Genomic DNA, 21,520 nt, shown 5'->3' with positions numbered 1-21,520 from the left:
TAATACACTCTTTACTTCCAGAAAGGATTTGAGAAAGCTGAGATACCTACCCTATTACCACTAAATAGGTATGTAATTTGTTTCACAGTTGTAGTCCAAATAGTTCCATATCAAAGTTGGGAAACATGACTAATGGGGTTAGTCCTAGGATGAGTGCTATTTAATAATTCTATCAATCATTTCAAAACATGCTCATTTACTTAGTTAATAACATCAGACTGAAAGGGAAGGGTTATTTAGCACCTTGAAGGACAGAATTAAAATATAATGTGACCTTGAGAATTAACAAGTTCCAGAAGTTATCAGAATCAAATGATAAAAATCTTACATAAAATACATATTAATGTAGCTCTGTAGGCCGAAAATATCTCAATGGCAGGTTTGAAACAGATGCATTTATTAATTTTTCTAGGAAAGAATCTTATCTATCTCAGTGGAAAAAAATTAAATGAGACACAAATGACTCTCTTCTTAAAGATGGGTCTACGTAGTTAAGAGTGTGACCACGGCAATCTTCTGGCCAGGGTTCAAAGTCTGTGTCCTCCCTCACTGATTTGTGTGATCATCATTAGGCTACTTCATAGTGCTGTGTCTCAGCTTTCTCATCTATTAAGTGGTAGAAATTATAGTACTATCTTTAGGACTTTTGTTAGGATTTAACAAGGGGCTTAAAACAATACCTGGAAAGTAGTAAGAGCTATATAACTATACACACAAATATTTGTAATTTATTTGTACAAAGATCACGAAACAAAGAAATGAACAGGGCAATTTGGGTCTATTTTATCCACTGGGGAAGACATTCTAAGCAGCAGGAGTTTAGATCTAGTTTCTGAAAATGATAAGATTCATGATTAGCATATAAAGGAGAATGTTTCAGACACTTCTGTCTGTTAAAGCACAATTATGTCCCTCTAGAATCTTGAAAAATAGTTAAATCTATATAGAGTACTTCCCATATTGTCTCTTGGCAAGTGGAGAACAGCTATGACTTAAGAAATTGAAGGAGTTTCATTCAAGATGGAGAGTCATAAATTTACAATTTGATAGAATCTAGTGAACTAACAGCCTAGTGTGCTGGGTTAAAAACAACAACAACAATAACAAAAATTGAACTTTGTGATTCTAACATAATAGGTGCTAAGAAAAATGGGAGTATTACTTTTTTCAACTGTAAACACAAATCAATGACACTTACTTCTGAAAATGCCATTTTTTAAAAAGATTTTATTTATTTATTCATGAGAAACAGAGAGGCAGAGACACAGGCAGAGGGAGAAACAGGCTCCATGCAGGGAGCCCGACACAGGATTTGATCCCAGGTCTCCAGGATCACACCCTGGACCAAAGGTGGCACTAAACCACTGAGCCACCCGGGCTGCCTGCCATTTTATTTACATGAAACAAAATGTTATTTGTTTAAACTAAATAATTAGGAGACATTGGGACTCCTGGGTAGTTCAGTGGTTGAGCATCTGCCTTCAGCCCAGGGCATGATCCCCAGATCCGGGATGGAGCCCCACATCAGGCTTCCTGCATGGAGCCTGCTTCTCCCTCTGCCTATGTCTCTGTTTCTCTCTCTGTGTGCCTCTCATGAATAAATAAATAAATAAATAATAAATAAATAAATAAATAAATAAATAATAAATAAATAAATAAATAAATAAGAGACATAATTTCAGACCCTCCAGAAATGAATGAATACCCTTCTTTCTGGTCAGTGATTCTCACTTGAGATGAGGAGTGAGGGTATCAGAATTATCTGTGTGGTACTTCTGCAAATTAAAACCATTCCCACATAGGCACAATGCACAAATCGTAATATGTTACCTCGGAGGAAGATGATTCCATCCACATGAGAATTATCAATAGGTAGTCATTGCCACACAGGAGAAAATATATCCGGTAGTGCTATGAGAAAGTTCACGATCCTCTATTGTTATAATGTTAGCCTTTCTCTATATGTCTTTCTCATAATGTATCCAACTAGGCTTAGATGATGTATCAGTCAGAGTTAAATTAACCATCACAGTTATTGTACTCTATTCATGCCTCAGTCTTTTCATCTTTAATATGGGAATATTTTAAATTATTAAGCACTAATTGGAAGGTTAATTCAAATATGTTTAGTACTTGACAAAATATACAATGCCATGTGTGTGGAAAATAATAAGAAGTCATCACTATGTGCTGAAAATAGCCAGACCCAAGTGCACAGTAATTTAGACTACATAAAATACTGCCCCAGTTTGAGTTCCAGTTAATTAGGTCAAGATAATTTGGCAGCCTTTCTAATATCTTTCTCTGAGCACTAAGGAACGTGGTGATGGGCATCTCTGTAGTGCCTAGAGATAGACACTGAACAGAGCTGACTCAAGTAGTTTACTAAAATTGGTCATGCCCTACAAGCCTGCAGATTTGCAGCCATTCCCCAATGCCAGTTGTCATACAAATGTCCTCTCAGCAAAGTTCTGTACCCAGGTGCTTGGTTTTCAAGGCATTGTACAAATACGACCTGAGCCATAATAAATCCATCATTAAAGTTGTCACCATAAGCCTCTACAACTGACCATAACACGATCCAGAGATTTTTCAAGGAACTGATCTTATTCATGTTTATGTGGGGCATTATCTTCTACCACTAGAAAGCATCTCTTGTTTTCTTTAATAAACCTCTGTTTTTTCAGCTGAACGTATAGGAAAGTGTGTCATTTTTCATAAATGTTTCTTCTGTGTGCTTTTATTTATTTTCAGAAATACTAAGAATACAGTGTACTTCAGGATTTAATATGTAGCCTGCTGCTAAACTATTTATGTAAAAATAATAGCTAACACATTAAGAGGAATGATATTAAAACTAAGCCCCCTACAAGTACCTGAGAGAAACATCAAATTCTGCAGATGTTTCTTAAAGTTAAAATGGAAAGACTTGATCAAATTTAAGGAGGCATTTCTTTAAATTTGGTCAAGAATGTCTTTCAATAGATACGGGAAAGGGATTTTGTCATGAGATTATAGATTTAACTTGTCAGTTTTGGTTGACCACTTGAGTGCTTGAAGAAACTGAATAGGAATCTGCTGGCATTCCACTGATTTCATTAGCAACACATTATTTTTCTACTCCTCCTCACTACTGCCTCAATGCCTACTTCCTAATCATTGCATTCTGATACATGGAGAAGAGAGTGATGGATTTAATTTCAAAAAAATGAATTTAAATTTGTGATTTTCACAATCAAAAAATTTAAATAAACTCTCTCGTGTTTATTGAGAGGAAAAACAATGTTTGCATCAAAGAACTACTTCCGATAATTCAGTTTTATGTAAATTAATGGGGTGATTTCTGTCTTTCAAATCTACCCTTCCTACAAATGTGGCTATTATTTATCTAACTGCATTTCCATGATTATTCATTGATGAAATCAACAAAGACTTATGAGAACCTATCAGGCACTGGGTTATGGATAAGATGCTAGAGGTAACGTTGTATAACAGATAGTGATTTTTACTTTCAAGGTTTACTTTCAAGGTTACCACATTAACCACAGGTTAACTAGAGACACAAACAGAAAATGACAGTGCAATGTACCATCATTCATGTTTCATGGCAGTCCAAAAAATGGACGTCTGAACCAATTTTGTGTTTCAGGAATTGATAGTTTTCCAACAGATAGGCCAAATCTGTAATTAGACAGTAGCCACAGACACTAGAAACAGAAGAATAAAACAACACACAAACAGAAACTTTGACTGACTGTGATGATATTTGGTTAGGCAGTGGGAGGGGAATAAACAAGAAATTTATTGGATTTGCTTATACTTATTTGATGGCTTAGTGGATGTTTAATTGTATATAGACTGGTATCGAAGCCGTGACCTGGAAAACACAGAGTTCAGGAATAGAGAGAGATAGGAAGACAAAGGGGAGTCTGACTATCAGTGGTGATATGCAATAGCTCTCACAAATGCTCAACATGAAAGAATTTATCCTGATCTAGGAATTGGTAATAATCTCTTCAGTAAAACAGAGGTTCCTTCAATGCACAAATCTTGCCTTAGTTATGTTTATTAAAGCCAACACCTAGACAGGACTTATCAAATTTTAATATCATAAAGTCATCTTGGAATATTTTTGAAATATATATGGTTTTTTAGAAGGTCAGAGATGGGACCAAGATTCTACTTTCCTACCAAGCTCCCGGGTAATTTTGATGTTGCTGATCTGGGAACTACACTTACAGTTTTACAGTTTCAAAGAACTCTCCCAACATAAGAGAGTTTATAAACTATTGTGGAAGACAGACTTATATATACCTAATTTAAATAAAATAAGATTTTAATAAAGATGTATACCATATACTATGAAAACACAGATGAAGGCAGGAAGCTACTTATTCTGCAAGCAAGTTTATGGAAGATTTCCTAGAAGTGACATTTGAGAATAATCTTGATTTCTGATTGTAATTTCAATGAATGGGCCAAGAGAATTTTTGCAAAATTAGAGAGACACAAAAGTTAACAGATTTTCTGTGGATCATTAGTGTTCGGTGGCTTAGGGTGCATGCAAAGAAGTGAGAACAATTTAAAAAGTGGAGAGAAGATTTTGAATGCCCTGTTAAAGCATCCAAATTCCAGCCTTTCCTAAGTTCACAAATGTAAATTGCACAGAGAGTTGATGCAGATAAAGTACAGTTAGCAAATGTTCAGTTAGTGCAAACTGTCAAGCTAAATTTTTATGTCTGGGTTTGTAATCAATTCTATGCATAGCATTTCCTTCACCCAACTGGGATTATTAAATTTTTTTCAGAAATTCTCATACCATCGTAAAATTTTGTACAATGCTTAATTTTTTTGTGTCAACTTTGTGAAACCAAGATACCCAGATAATTGATCAAAAAATAGTCTAAATGTTGCTGTGGAAGGTATTTAGATGAGGTCAAAATTTAAATTAATAGAGTTTGAGTAAATATCACTCTCCTTAATGGGTTTCATCCATCAATTGAAGGTATTAAAAGAAAACAAACTGAAATCTCCCAAGGAAGAGAGAATGTTGCCTCCAGACTGCTTTGAAACTTGATCTGCAATGTCAATTCTTTCCCGGGTCTCTAGGTTGCTGGATCATGTGAGCCAATTCCTTAAATCTCTTTCTAAACACACATACACACACACACACACACACACACACACACACACACAGAGTTCCTATTGGTTCTATTTCTCTGGGCAACTCTTGCTAATATATTTTACTTCCACTAATTCTAGAAACTATTACCTACATAAGTTTGTCAGCATTTCAAAAAACTACACAATTTCAGGGATGCCTAGGTGACTCAGTCGGTTAACTAGCTGCCTTTGGCTCAGTCACAATCCTGGAGGTCCTGGGATTGAGCACCCCATCTGGTTCTCCACTAAGCGGGGAGCCTACTTCTCCCTCTCTTCCCTACTTGTGTTCTCTTGCACTCAAATTAATAAATAAAATCTTAAAAACACTATGACACTTCAGGCTAGTTTTTGAGTACTTCTTAGGTAATGGTTTCACTTAGTCCTGAGAGGTACTCAGGAAAAGAGAAACTACCTTTACCTTTAGATGTCCTATTTAATGAATTAAAAATACTATATATCAAAAATGTTTTGTATGTCTGAATAAATGAATGAATTAAAAATACTATATATCAAAAATGTTTTGTATGTCTGAATAAATGAATGGGATTATTGCCTTAGTTCAGTTTATTTCAAAACATGATTGGTGAGCACAGGGTCTATGTCAGACTTTGTGCTAGTAGCTAGGGATAAGGAAATGAATAAGGTAAAGTCTCTACGTTAAAGGGGAGACCATGTTCGATACTATATGGTGCATGCAAGATAGGTGAATCTGGAATGCTCATGAGGCTATGGTAGATATCCTGCAGAGTTGAATAAATAAATATTACTCTACAAATAGCACGGTATAGTACATAGGCTTTTTTAAAGATTTTATTTATTTATTCATGAGAGACACAGAGAGAGAGGCAGAGACAGAGGCAGAGGGAGAAGCAGGCTCCCTGCGGGAAGCCTGATGCAGGACTCGATCCCAGGACCCCGGGATCACGCCCTGAGCCAAAGGCAGAAGCTCTACCACTGAGCCACACAGGTGCCCTAGTATATAGGTTCTTTCTGGTGTAGAGTGCTTTATGGTTATTTTGGGAAAATAAACCGTTAACCATTAAGGGAAAGTACCTAATTTAAATGTCCCTAAATATTTGGTTAAGGGGAAGGGAAAAAAAAAACTTGAACAAATGGAAAATCTCTCTTTTATAGAACCTATCCTCAGCTTGGTATGTTTTTGATAGGTTATTAAGTGGTAAGTTGAGAGGCTGTAGTCAGTGGAACAGGTAATGAGAGGAGGCAGCAGAGCTGTTCTTATCTCTTCTGTGACACGTTTCCCTGCAGTTCTGATGGACCTCACCATGTCTGGACATCACATGTTACATGCATATCAGCCAGTCCTGCTGTTAGTAACTGACAAAAGCCACTGTCTCTTCACTTCACCTATGTCCTCAAACCTGAGGCAGCGGAGATTTGCTGCCACTCACCTTTTAGCCTACTCTCTGAAATTACCCAAAGTATTTCTTGGGTCACCCAATTTAGACTGGGAATCTGGTTTAGGAGTAATTTGAATGGCTTCAGACAATGATAATACTGCGATGATATGACTTTGGATTAATGTACACTTTTAGGTCTTTCTCTAGGGACAGGAGGGAGGGAGTAAGTACACTCCATGGCATCATATAAATTCAACCTCTGGGCTAGCAGGGTCGAATTTCCATGTTTTCTTTAATGGAAAACCAACTAGCCATAATTGTTTGGGAATGATTTAAAAATCTGCCTGACATGCATTAAGCTTTGGGGAAATGTAAACATGATCACGACTTTTAGGATGAGTGTTGGACGTTGAAGACAGTTGCAGGTAAAAGAGGAAACTATTTCTCTGTGCTATTGCTTTTAGTGGACTTTTGTGCTTTATGTCATTTTCTCCATTTCTCAGATAAGGCACATGAAATGAAAGGGAGCCAAATGAAACTGTGCCAATTTCTGGGTCAATTAAAATGTTAGATAGTTGTCCAAAAATAGTACAAGGAGTGTATTTGCTGATGTGTACTTGTAGGAAAATTACTTTTTTAATGGTCCCTTTTGTTTGTTTACACTGATTCCTATGGCATATATGGCATTCATGGACAAAGGCACATGGATGATTTTCCAGAAGTATATAGAGCACATAGCTCCTTCAGCAAAGGGAGGAAAGGAAAGTGGGAGAGAAGAGAACAGAGAAGACACGCACACACATACACACACACACAAACACATACAGAATGAGATATTTTTATTATTCTTGTCTGTTATAATTCCTTGAGCTTAGAGCAGAGGGTAGAGACTATTAAATCTCTTTATTCTAGCTAAGCACTTTGGTATTTGTGGGAAAAGAGGGAAAAATGAAGAGAAGTTCAACATCCAGGGAAATGCCTAATTTTCAAATCTGGAATATATTTTGTTGGAGTTTCCAGAAGAGTACTGTCTGTATGCCACTGAGCATTCATTAGATTGCTGGCAGTAACATCATGTATTTTAGCAGATGATACAACAACTTCACTAAGTGTAGTGTTTCTTGCATCTGTATGAATGTGACTTTGACTTTCATTGGGAAAAAAAAATATCCTACAGTGCAGCTTTCAATAAATTCATTCTCCTTGTTGCCACTTAAAAATTCTCACTAATTGAGATGTTACATATCATTTTGAGTGGTGTTAACTTAATTATTTCTTATCTGTTGAGGATTTAAACATGCTGGTGTAGCTGGCATTAATTATTAAATAAAGGAGAAAATGATCTGTAGAGCAGAGATGTACTGTAGATGAAGCCATTTTTTTTTTAAATCTTGCCCTTAACTTAATCTCTTTTTTTTCAAACTTCAAAAAGGTTCATGGTACCTGCAAATTAATTTTAGATAAAATAGGAAAATTTTAAGTACAGGAGCTGCAAACTTAATAGTCTGTTTTATTAATGAAGGGTTTGCTTATCAGTGTCTTTAATTTTTTGAAATGCTCCCTTTCCAAGCGTGTCAGGAAATATTGAAATGTCAGACCCCCTTGGGAGCCACCAAAATATTCATGAGTGCCTCAGAGAATCTTATCTATGTACAAACAGAAAAAAAAGTACGACTAGATATAGATCAGGGAAAACTTATTTTTTTCTTACATGAAATGCCTTACAAATGAAGATATATTATTTTCTGATGTAATTGAAATTTAGTTCTCATAAACTGGCAGTAAAAGTCCAGCCATTCATCAAAACACAATGTGATTACAAGTGAATTATGATAGTTAAATACTACTGAAATAATTTTTCTTTTTTAATTTTAAAGACCAAAGTTAAATGCTTAAACAACGCAGAAAGAAAAATTACACCCAGCATACAAAGGCTTTTGATTTACCTTGTTCTCTAATCATGAACAACTTGAAATTTCTTCTCACTTTTGGCCTCTCCCTTTCCTTTACATTAAATTTGGCTGCCACACTTATCTTAAATCATTTTACCTGAAATATTTCGTTGGTTTCTAATATTCTTTCAACAAAAAGATATATATTTTGCAGTCAGGCAATTCTTCTATCTTTGGCTAAATGCTTATAAAACCATCTTCATCTTCAATTTAGGTCTTTCCCTTTCTTCCTTTCGTAAAGCTTATGCCTCCTAAAATCCAGATTCATTTTTCTGGGTAAATTCTATTTTGAGGCATGATTTATTAGGGGCAAACTGCTAGCTTGTGCTTTAAATATGAAGCTATCAGGCAGAAAAATAAGAGAAATTGGGAAAAGTCTTAAACAGCAAAGTAAATCTGCATAAGAAATTAAAACAATTTCTATCAAAATCATTTCATGTTTTTTAAATGTTAAATGTCAAATCTCAAATGTCAAAACTACTAAAAACAAATTTACTTATAACTCTCAGGTTTTAGGATTGATCTCAAAGAATGAATAAACACTAAGATATTCCTTTGTAAGTGATAATTTCTATCTCATCAGTTACATAACTCAAGATTCTCCTTTTCTGAATATTTAGGCAAAGGACACCCTATGAAAATCAATTGGAATGATTATACTTGGAGTTATCGTTTTATGACCTTAAAATACAATTGTTATGGATACATTTTGCCTTGATACTTAAGTATTTATTATACTTTTAGCATTTACTGTGAAGTAAGTATATCAAAATAGTTTAGGAAGTGCATATGAAATGCAAATAGATGAATTTCTCTGCCCTGGAAATAGCTTAAAACTTCTCTTATGTAAGCTGAAGCTGGTGTACACAGAACATACAGCGAAGTATATCAAAGAGCTGATTTGGGTAATTTTAGCAGAAGCTTAACATCCATATAAGTCCACCAGTAATTTGTTTGTATTGTGCAGACAGTGATGGGAAGCAAAGCAGGGGATGGGGAGGGAATATGGCCTGAAGTCAAATAGCTGGTTTTTAAGTCGGTCGGCCTTCCTTTGGTACTAATAATCAGTTCTTCCTATCCAAACAATTACAGTACCTTTAGAATATTTTTTAATGAATTTAAAGGAAATCACTCATAGAGAGATTTTTTTATTCTTTGATCTCGCTTAGGTTATTATAGTCTCCTTTAATCTTCAACACATTTTTTTCAATTGCACATTATTCAGAGAAGTAAAATAATTCAGCATTTCAGTAATTGTAAAGAAATGTGGAAACATCTCTTTGTGGGGTTTTTCATGTACTGTGAATAGGATAGTCAATCAGTAACTTTCCAAGAGACAATTTGGTAATGAATCACAGAAGATTTAAAATTCAAACTCATTAACTTAAATTCACATTAAGTAATCTATGCTAAGAAAGTAATTTAAAAATATGCCCACAGAAATTCATATATGACTTTTTTGTATTGTCCAGTTACAGTACAGGAAGTAAATTTGAAACCAAATCCCCACCTCCCCTGCTAGAAAATCACCTTATGGAAATGGAATTCCAGTACTTTGGAATATTTTGTATTAATTGAAATGGTGTTAGAGAACCATATAATGAAATAAAATAATAAACAAAATGCTCTTGACTTAGAAAAGAGAGCTGATTTGATCCTACTTTGCTCTAATCTCGTTTTATTTAAAAATATATTTCATGTATTCCTAGAGGAAATAACCTAAAAATGTACATTCTAAATGTTAAACTGTGAAAAGATTTAAATATTACCCAGTGTGAAGTTTAAAAACAATAGATAACACAATGGATTCCTTTTTTACCATCCAAAAAATATGCATATGCATAGTGAACCTTTTTTTTTTTTTTCTGGAAAGGCTTTATTTATTTGTTTGACACAGAGAGAGAGAGAGAGAGAGAGAGAGAGAGAGAGCACAACCAGGGAGAGTGGGAGGTAGAGGGAGAGGGAGAAGCAGACCTCCTGCTGAGCAAAGAGCCCTCCCCATCTCCACACATACCCCAATCCCACCTCCCAATGTGGGGCTCAGTCCTAGGACTCTGGGATCATGACCTGAGCCAAGAAGAGACATTTAACCAACTGAGGCACCTAGATGCCCCAACAGTGAACGTTTTAAAAAGCTTCATCTTTACTCTCTCACTTAAAATCTTGAACTCCATGGGAAGACGGCCCTCTGCTTCTGCCCCTTCTTCCTCTTTTCCACCCATCCTCTCCTCCTCCTGCCCTTTCCTTCTCACCTGCTCTCTCTCCTCTGCCTCACATCTACTCTACTCCTCACTCATCCTTTTGTTTTTCGTCTCTCTGCCTCTACATCCTTCGGGGAGTTTCCTCCTATTCCAAGAATTACTCTTTTTTCTTATCTCTGTAAACTACTATTTACTTCCTGGAGATCATGAGATCCGAATATAGATATATTTTACCAAAAACACGTGCTCTGTTTTGCTTTATTGCCTTTCCATTAATAACCATATGGGATTTTAAGAATAAAATATCTTCTGATTTAGAATCGAATAGATAGCATCTCAGAGCTAAAGCCAGGAAGACTCTCAAGAGCATCAGTGTATGATGGAGCCTGCAGTAGCCATGACCATAACGTTAACACATACTCACAAAGACCTGTGCTATAATTCTTTTTTATGCTACCTGAGCTGAATCATTTATAAGTTAATTATGTATTGTACAGGATCGTAATAAAGATACTGACCTCTTTTTTTAAATGTGGCCTTTTATAAAAGAATGCAGGTTAAAGGCAGTATTTAAAATGGCAAAAATATCCTGTATATTATAAAAAATGTATCTTAAAACTATGTGAACAATGAAATTTAGATATTTGTTTTAACATCACAAATACTTTGTTTAACAACTCTTTCACTTTTGCAAATCTTAATAAAACTCTGGTGTGGCCTGCTCAGGACTGCATTTTCTTCTCTCTTCCTGCTGCCTCCCATCCCTATTCTTATTCAAGAACTTCTCTGAATGTCAGCAGTACATAAGGTGATCACAGGGCCAGGCCTGAATGAGCGCCTAAAAAAAGTTGAAAATCCTGCCTGATAGAAGTTGTATCATCTCCCCAAGGCATTTAAGGTAAGGTGAAGTATCTAAGCAAGGCATTGCAAGCCAATGATGCTCCTGATTATTTGAAAAGGGTAACATTCAAAGCATATAGCCTAAATTACTGAGAACCTGTGAACACTTGCTAGTGGTGAGAGTAGATGTCATTGATTTTCCTAGCTGAGCATAGGACAGGAGATAAACTTTAATTCATGTTATATCAGAAAGAGTCATTATTTCATGCTTTTACAAGGGGTTTCTCAGAAAAATGGACAAAACTAGGAAAAAAGATAATCATAGGAAATTTTTTTGAAGTGGCATGTGTACCAATCCTTTAGGGCAAGGGCCACCCATGACTTCTAGAAGATTATCTTACCTTGGCAGACCATGCTACCTGAGTTTGTTTTCTAACTTTATACAAATGAGCATTTGGACGAGATCTCTGATCATTACATCTCATTGTCTGTACTATTGTGTACTTTGGTGAAAGCTGTCTCCTTCCTCTCCAAAATGTGTGCGCGTGCACACAAACACACACACCAATGAGTTATTGAGAATGTTGGGGGGAAATGCTGCATGTATAACCCGGTGACTGTAAAACCTACACTTGAAATGATTTTATTTTTCTTTTGATTCTCCAGTCACTTTTAAGTATAACAATTCTGTAGAGTGAAAATTTACTTACCTATCCAGTTGATTGCTCTTTTCCTCCACTCCCTCTGGGTCTGCTGAGTGTTGGCTAGAGAGATTTTTATCGGCCCTTTCACCTCTTCTCCCCTTCATTTTGACTTTGCCTTCTTCCCCCTTAGTTGGAGTGAGGACTCAGGAGCTGTAAAGGGAAGCATCTGGCTCCTGCTGTTGTTTCTTGGTCATCACTGATTTTCCATTCAAAACTGGTATCTCAATGCCCTCCATTCAGCAAGCATCCTAGTGCTGGTTCTCAGGCAGGTTAATGTGTGAATCATCCTGAGAGCCTTCGGAGTCCCTTTGTGCATATGCCACTCAAGAGGGATATCTACTGTGGCTAAGCTTTTAACTGCACCTCAACTTCTGCTTTTGGTGGAGTAGACATTTGCTGTTGGAGGGGTCTAGCATGGTAGCCAGTCCTGCCAGTCCTGTTGGGTGGTATAGCAGCAAGCTGGTTCAAGCTAAGCTAATTTTGGTGGTGCTCACTTAAGTCTCCAGAAGCTCAGATGTCCTTTTTTTATACTTCTCTCCACCTCATTATTTACCTGAAGTTATTTGCTTTTCTCACTTTCCTTGCTCGCATAAGCACAGTAGGCAGACAGGCAAGTTTACTGTGTAGGCAGATGTCCAACCAGGAAATAAGATGTCAAGCTCAGTTTTTATAGGTTCCCTTAATCTCTACAAATAAATCTCTTGGAATTCCACATTTGACTTTATGGGAGAGAAGTTTAGCATAGTAAAAAAAAAAAAAAAAAAAAAAAAAGCAGGAAAAAGCCACAGCATTCACTCTCAGGCTGACACATCCTCATTCAGATCCAACTCTACACTGCCATCTTGTTTTACCAAATGGTAAAGTTTCAGGGAGAAAATATTGTGTTGTTTCTTGGTGTTGATGCGTGTGTGTGTGTGTATGTGTGTGTGTAAAAGAAAGGCACACACAAGAAAGGCAGGATGCTGCTAGACCTCTCAACACTAAAACCAGCCAAGAATATGCCTCCAGGATTTTTAGTTCATCTTGTTTCTCTCTTCTCTGTATGCTGAGCAGCACATGTTGAAAAATGTGGCTACCAAACCCCTATATTTAGGATATGAAAATTTTCAAAAGTCATAGAGAAGGGTGTAGCTTTCAGAATTGTATAAGAACCTCATTTTAGGCCAATCAATTATGCACAGTGAGGTAGAATCATATAAGAATATGAAAATTTACACAATATATAGCATATATTTCAATAATTCAAATGTCCATCAACTGATGAGTGGATAGATAAATGTCTTTTATGTATACAAAGGAATCATATTTGACAATAGAAATGAGAGAAGAGCTGATGTATGCTACAAGATGGATGAACCTTGAAAGTCATATTGCTCTAAGCAAAAAAAGTCAGAAAGAATTGCATATTGTATAATTTAATTTATATGAAATATCCAGAATAGGAAAATCTATAAAGATAGAAAGTAGATTAGTGGTTGCTTAGGGCTTTTGTGGGAGAACAAAGATGCTCTAAAGTTAGATTGTAGTGATGATTGTACAATCCCATGAACTTGCTAATGAAAATATTAAGTTTACTTTAAATAGATGAATTATATTATATGTGAGTTGAATGTCAATAAAACTGTTAAAAAAGAAAAGTAAAAAATATATATGGAATTCTCAGTAAATAAATGGGATAATTATTCTTTTTTTAAGATTTATTTATTTATTTGAGAGAGAGAGAGAGAGCATGAGTGGTAGGGGCAGAAGGAAAGGGAGAGAGAATCTCAAGCAGACTCTGTGCTGAGTGAAGAGCCCACCTTGCAAGTTGCAGCCAGAAATGGCCAAAGTATTACATGGGATTAATTTTTCATATAAACAAAAACAAAGACATTTTCGATGCAGATTTTGCGTGTTTTTAAGTAATATTTTGTAATTGATCAAAATTGAAAAAAAAGAATCTTTGTATCATGCCGGAGTTATCATATTATATCATAGAAACATACTGGGAAGAATTGTCAGACCTAAATATTTTTCTTTATTAAAAAGTGTTTCAAATTTGCAAATGTGTGTATAAGTGAGCTAATAACATGCTCTATACAAGATGACACTCCACACCTCCCCACAAAAAGAAAGATGAATGAATAAATATATATTTAATGTCATTTTATAGGCAAAGTTGATAGTTTAATAGGAAATGGGAAAGTAGAAAATCAAAATGAAAGAATGACACACTAGAGAAAGCACTTTTGGAAATAAGTGTTTAAAAGTGTTTCCATAACTGATTTTTTTTTTTTTTTTTACCAAAAATGAGATAACTATGTCAACTATAAAAAAAAGTCTTTTAGGTATATATTTAAATTTCAAGGCAGGATTTTGTCCACTATTTTAAATGTTCAAAATGAAGAATTTTGGTAGGTTTGGACACACTCATTAAAATATGGACATGAAATTACTTCCAATTAGTTTTTAAGAACAATTACATGGACATTTTCAAACCAAATTTCAAAAAAAGATCTCTGTACTTTGTACAATGGGTAGTTGGAACTAACCATTCAATAATTAGATTTAGAAAGGATAGCCAACAATGTTTTTCTTTCATTTGGACCCCATAATCTAGTAATATGCCATTCCCCCCATAAAAGCCACTAAAACAAGCCTTCAAATAAATGAAATTTAGAAGTACAACATTACAGAGTTATATCATAATATGTTAAAATAATATTTTCAAAAACAATAAAGCATATTCAATGACAGTATGTTCACTAAACATATTTTTGAAAGAATAAGCATGGTTTTGGACTTTTTATAGATAAATGTAAGCAAAATACTCTTGAAAAAATATTATTAGTTTCAATTATTTTATTTTTAAATCATTTTTTAAAAAATTAGTTATTACTCCACATACTCATCCTGGTTTCAATAGCCTGAAAGAAATAGACTTAACAAAGAATTTTGAAATGATATGCTCATTAATTATACAAAAAGTTATAGAGTTAGGCAGTGCTACAGTTGGCTCAGCAGCCCAGTAATTTCTTCAGGAATCTTCTGTTCTACTCTTCTACCATTCACACTATTCTTATGAGTGCAACCTCCATGATGGCTACAGGATCTTTAGGCATCATGTCCTTAAGCAATTGCCTCCAAAGACTAGATCAAGGATGGTCAACTCAAAAAGATATCCTCTCCTTTGTGGCAATACTCCTTTTTCAAAGAATAAAATCTTCCCTGGAGATCCCTAGCAGATATCCTTTTATGTTTCATTGGCCCTGACGGATTCCATGATTACTTTCAGACCAAACCACTGGCAGCAGCAAAGAGTGCTGCCATGATCTGCTGAGACTCAGAATGATTAATTCTCAAGGACACAGTACATCACTATCCAAGTAAAATGAGTGTTCTGTTAACAAGAAGGGAAAAAGGTATATCTGTTTATCAGACAACTAAGTTTCTGCACTCAAATATATTAGTGGAGTAGTCCATGTATATTACGTATAAGAAATTAAATATGCCTGTATTGGTAATATGTACTCATTTTTATTTTATTTTTCTGATAATTGTGTGGCATCAAAAAAAGTTTTCCAGTCATGCGTATCCAGTAGTGTATGTAAAAGAATGATTTAATTTTAAAGTTTCTAATTCATCATTTTAGAAAGTGAGTTAAAAATAAATTACCGATAAGTAAATCAAAATTCTGTAAAGGGGATCAAAAAATGGGGGATGGCTTGAGTATTGCAGACTTTGGTTTCCTTTTTAATGTGCCATTTGTGCTTAAAGGAAGACTACAAAGAATTCTCAGCATCTCAGATTAACTGGACTTAAAACTATCAAAAAAGATCAGGAAAAATATCTATGGTAGCTGCCACTTCAGATGAATAAACTGAGCCCCTTACATAACAGATTTACCAAAAGAAGGTATATGTTTCCAACGAGAGCAGTCCAGGACAGACACTGGATTTCTCTTTACTTCCAATCTTGACATAAGGCATTTTTTTTTAAAGTGGATTGCTCATTAATTAAATGTTTATAATTAAAAGTTATATTCATCAAATGTAAATTAATTTCCAGTGAACATCAAATTAAAGCCATGTAGTTAGTAAATCAACAATGTTTATATGTGGAGATTTACAAAGGATGGTTAGAGTCCTTAAGAACACAGAGAATCCAGCGAGGGTAACAGGACAAACACAAACTGAAAAGATTGAATGGAGAATATATAATGGCAAAATATACAAAGTAAATGCCACACTATCCAGCTCTAAAGAACTAAGTACATAAATGCTTAAAGAAAGCTGAGGAAAATTGAGGTCAAATGGAATTAGGCAGTAAAAGATTTATAAATGATGTCAATATTTCACTCATTTATTGAACAGGCCTGTAGACTTGAGGCTGAGAAACAAGTGATCCTGTGTCCATCCCAGTTGTCCTGGAAGAGTCCCAGTTGATACTGACACTATTCTATTGGTATCCTGATTTAGATTTGTCTTACATTTTTCATTTTTTAAAAGAATATTATTAACTAACTGCTACTCTAAGATAATGTGAGATGGTTTTGGTAGACTTCTTTTTCATATTTCCAGATTCTGCACTAGCTTCCTCTAGTAGTGAATAAGACACATACAGTGGGCATAGTTTTCACTCTAACATGTGGATAAACATAAAAAGCAACAAGCAACAACTTATTACTCTTTCTTCCAGTCTTCCCAGATGCAGAGCAGATATCCTCTCCCTTTTGAGCCAACAACATAAGGGAGCACTTACTGATAAACCAAGAGTCTTGAGGGTTTTGAAAATTCATTTTTAAATGTTCTAATGAAATCATTTAGCAGCAGAGAACCAGTTTATGAGAAATTTGTTTTTTTTTCTTAAGTTTCTACTGTTTCACTTTTTATTTTTAAGTTTTTATAATTCTTTGCTATTTAAACTTCTTATTTTTATGAGAAAAATTTCTTCTTTCAAGGATTTTTTTGTCTTTTCATTTTCATTTCTTTTAGATCTTTTATTATAATTTTCTTATTCTTTTTTTTTCCTTTTTGTAAATAAGTTCTACACAAACAAGATCTACAAATCAATCCTTGTAGAGCTGAGCAATTGAGGGAAGCATAGATCCGGGCTTGAGCCTGGCAAGCATAACAAGAGTGCCTGGTTTCATAGGAGATGTCACCAATGACTACAGAGATTTCTCTGAGAACAAGAAAGTCCCTTACAAGGTATTGGAAATGATCACTCCTTCTAAGTCATTCATTCTATCTTAGTGAATGCCAGAACCACATGAAAATTATGTTCTGGATTTCTGTGCCCCAGGAAAGTAACAGTATATGTGACTTTCACAAACTCTTATTGACATTTACCATTTACCACAGGTTTACGATGCTATCATTGATGAGATAAGAAGACCTAACCTGCTGGAAGATTAATAGCCTTAACTTCAAATACAAGAAGCAGTTTTAAGTCCCTACTTGAAAATCATGGGCCATAAGCAGCCACATAAGGTTGTGCTGGTATATCACTCTGAAAACATAACATTTTGGGAGAAAATAGCTCTTATTAATAATTAAGTTCTCTCATCTTTATTTCTAAGCTTTCTTGTGTATTTAAAAAGTGAAGCTAGAACTGTTATTGCATTGACAGAACTTTTCATCAGTTAAATGATGCAAGTTTGATAATCAACATCATCAGATACTTCAAATAGAAAATCAGTTAATTACAGTAATGGTGTGTTGTTGTTATGATTTCTTCATACAATTTATGGAATCATAATTGAGCTTTTAGAAATTTTCTTTGAAATATTTGATAGTATTGTGAACGCATAAATTCAGATGAAATTCAACATTTACAATACAATTTTTATGGGGAAAATACAAAGTTTTACATTAAGAAACCTTTGAAGGGGCACCTGGCTTGCTCAGTGGTTGAGCATCTGCCGTTGGCTCAGCTCGTCATCCCAGGGTCCTGGGATTGAGTCCTGCGTCTGCCTCCCTGCAGAGAGCAGCTTCTCCTTCTGCCTATGTCTCTGCCTTTGTGTCTATCATGAATAAATAAATTAAATCTTACAAAAATAATAAATGTATAAAGCAGCTATGCTATCATACTTGGTCAAAGGGCACATATAATTTATGTGTATTCAAATAAGCTACACTTATTCTGGCAACTGAAATATAAGCCATAGTTACTAAAAATAATTTTAATATATATACTCAGCTTTACTACATTTTCTGATGATACTGTTATTGAACAGATACTACCTCATCATGGTTGTTTGGAATTCATCCTTTGTTGCACAACACTAACCTGATTTTGGATATATTTAGGTCTATAAAGAATTACTTCATTAATCAATCTAATCTTCCTATCTTTGTATTAAAGTATTCTGTAATATTTTGGTTGCATAAAAAATTAGAAATGTTTAATCAAAGTACTCAGTGATTGCAACACCCTACATCTTCAGCTTCTGAAGCTTTTAGCAAGTCAGTTATTGAAAGTATAGCATGCAGACAGGATGATGCTAAATTTTGTTCATACAAAACACAGGAAAAACAAAGAAATGTTAAGAACTCAGTATACAAAGTTTATTCTAGCATTGCATTCTTGTGTTTTGAAATATTTATATTTGTGGGAATAATATTTTTGATAGAGTTCAGTATACATTGAATGAACGTATTCTATTTGGGTATGGAGTGAAAATGAAAAAGTCTAAGGTTTTATAGTATTTAAAATTGGTGAAATGCTGGAAAGAATCATAAATAGATACAACTTTTTTGACAACTTTTATCTTACAAAAATAGCTTAATAAAGACACTGCAAGATAGCAATGAGTGGATCTTTACAATAGATTGATATACATGTGCACATTTCAATGAAAATATAGAATTGAGAATATATCATTTTGCATAATTTGTTTTCAGACAAGTAAACAGAAGGAATTAACAATTTCAAGTGCATTAAAAATAGAATGAAACTTTAAGAGGAAACCAGAATATTTTATGAAAAATAACATGTCATATTTTGAACACAATATTTCATCAAAAAAATACCAGTGACACAATATTAGAGGCAAAAACAGTTGAAAAAATAAATTAATCACTCATCTTTCTATCTATTATATATCTATATTGAGAAAATTTTTTCAGCTTGTGTTATATATGATATTCAGATAATCAATATAAATACACTTTTCATTTTATTTAAGGTTTCCGCTTATATTGAGTGATTTTGTAATGCTCTATGTTCTTCTAGAAAAATATTTTTTAAAAAAATTAATAGAACTAGTTTACAAGTTTCCAGATAAGCCAATTTAAATCAATAAATCAGTAACTAAACAGTTTAATCAATGAATGATCTTTTTAAAATTGTTTATGTTTTATTATTTTGGTCTCAAAACTATTCCAATATCATAGATGATAATTCTCAGATAACAGACTCCAAAACCAAACCTAAAATAACTACTCTAAAACTTAGTAGCTTACAACAACCTATTATTATTTCTCTTTGTTTTGTGGTTGACTAAGATCAGTTGGATTCTTGTAAGAGGTCTCTCGCATAGTTACAGTTATATGAAGACTCAATTAGGTTAAATATCTAAGATGGCTCATTCATGTGGTTACAAGCTGATATTGGCTATTTGCTGGGACTCAATTTAGATAACTAACTGGAATACTCAAATATATAAATATATATATGGAATATTATATATATATATATAGTAGCAAAATATTTCAGTCTTAGCAGGCTATTTTTTTAGAGTATTCATACAAGGTATATTTGGGACTAGAAAGCAGTCCAAAGGAAGGCTGGTAGAGGATTCAGATTATCTGTAGTCATCCAAATGATGCTGGTGAACAGGCAGTTGCAGGTAAAATCAAGGTGATATAACTTAAATGATAAGTATATATTAGAATTTTAAGTCAATGTAGTGGATAGGATAATTTAGGGAGTTACTGTTAACAGATAATAATAAAAGAAAGACTGACCTATCATTACAATAGTTAGCACTTGGAAGTCAAGTAATGAAGTTTTAAAAGGAGGAAGTAGCAAGGGCATGGAAGTAAATCAGGAAACATTTCAAATAAAGAGAATTTGCTGGCTATTTTTTTTTAAAGATTTATTTATTTTTTCATGATATATGGAGAGAGAGAGAGAGAGAGAGAGAGGCAGAGACACAGGAGGAGGGAGAAGCAGGCTCCATGTGGGAGCCCCACGTGGGACTCGATCCCCGGACTTCAGGATTGCACCCTGGGCCAAAGGCAGGTGCCAAACCGCTGAGCCACTCAGGGATCCCTTTGTTGGCTATTTTTAATCAGACTTGTATTTTAAATAATGACATAAAACTGAATCTTGGATTTAGCATCAACTGTAGTCAATGGGATCAATGTTTTAAGTTGTGTGGTGGACGCCCAATTTTTTTTTTTTTGTCATGTTTTTAAGAAAGAATGAGAGCAGAGCAATGAAAGAGTCAGTGATTACAAGACAACTCTTTAGAGGAGTTTTTTGGTTTTTGTTCTAAGAAGGGAGAGTTATGAGAGATACTGCTGAATGAAAACAAAAAAAGTTTTTAAAAATATAGTTATGTACTAATGGAAAAGTTTTAGGGGAAAAGAAAGAGTTTAATACAGAAGAAAGAGGGACATTTGTTGGCATGTGGTCCTCGGGTAGATGAGCATAAGGAAACCCACCTCAGATCCTCTCAGTTTTCTAAGTGGAATAGGAAGCCCAGTCTTCAGATGAGAGTAAAGATAGAAGAGAGGCATTGGAAAATTAAAAATAAAGGAGAAAGGAATTCTCATGTCAGAGTTATCTAAAAGAATTGAGGAGTGAATGGACTATGGTAATGCAGAAGTATGACAGATATGTTATATCTTCAATAGGAAAATGAGCACTTGGGGGAAATTCAATAACTCTCATAGGCTGACTCTGTCCTATGACATCATGTAATAATAATGTATTGACGATACAATGCCGTAATGATACATTGCCGTATGATACAATGTAATAGTAATAAAATAAAAATAACAGTGAGTGAAGTAGGCCCTATACTAAGTGCTTTAAGTAACATTCAAGAAACCCCCTAAAACAAATACTATTATAAACACCCTTTGACAATTGAAAAAAACTGAAGTACTGAAAGCCTACATAACTTAAATAACATAATCAGAATTTGACTTAGATACACCAGATTCAAAACTGTTGTTCTTTTTCACGACCATTGACTTTAATGGGAAAAAATAACATACTTATATTTCAACACATTTAAGCAGCTTTGTACTAGGGCAGCCCCGGTGGCTCAGCAGTTTAGCGCCGCCTTCAGCCCAGGGTGTGATCCTGGA

This window comes from Canis lupus, chromosome 12, assembly GCF_011100685.1.
Source record: "Canis lupus familiaris isolate Mischka breed German Shepherd chromosome 12, alternate assembly UU_Cfam_GSD_1.0, whole genome shotgun sequence".
NCBI classification, from domain to species: Eukaryota; Metazoa; Chordata; class Mammalia; order Carnivora; family Canidae; genus Canis; species Canis lupus.
The sequence above is the reverse complement of the archived record's forward strand: the minus strand, read 5'-3'. Positions refer to the sequence as shown.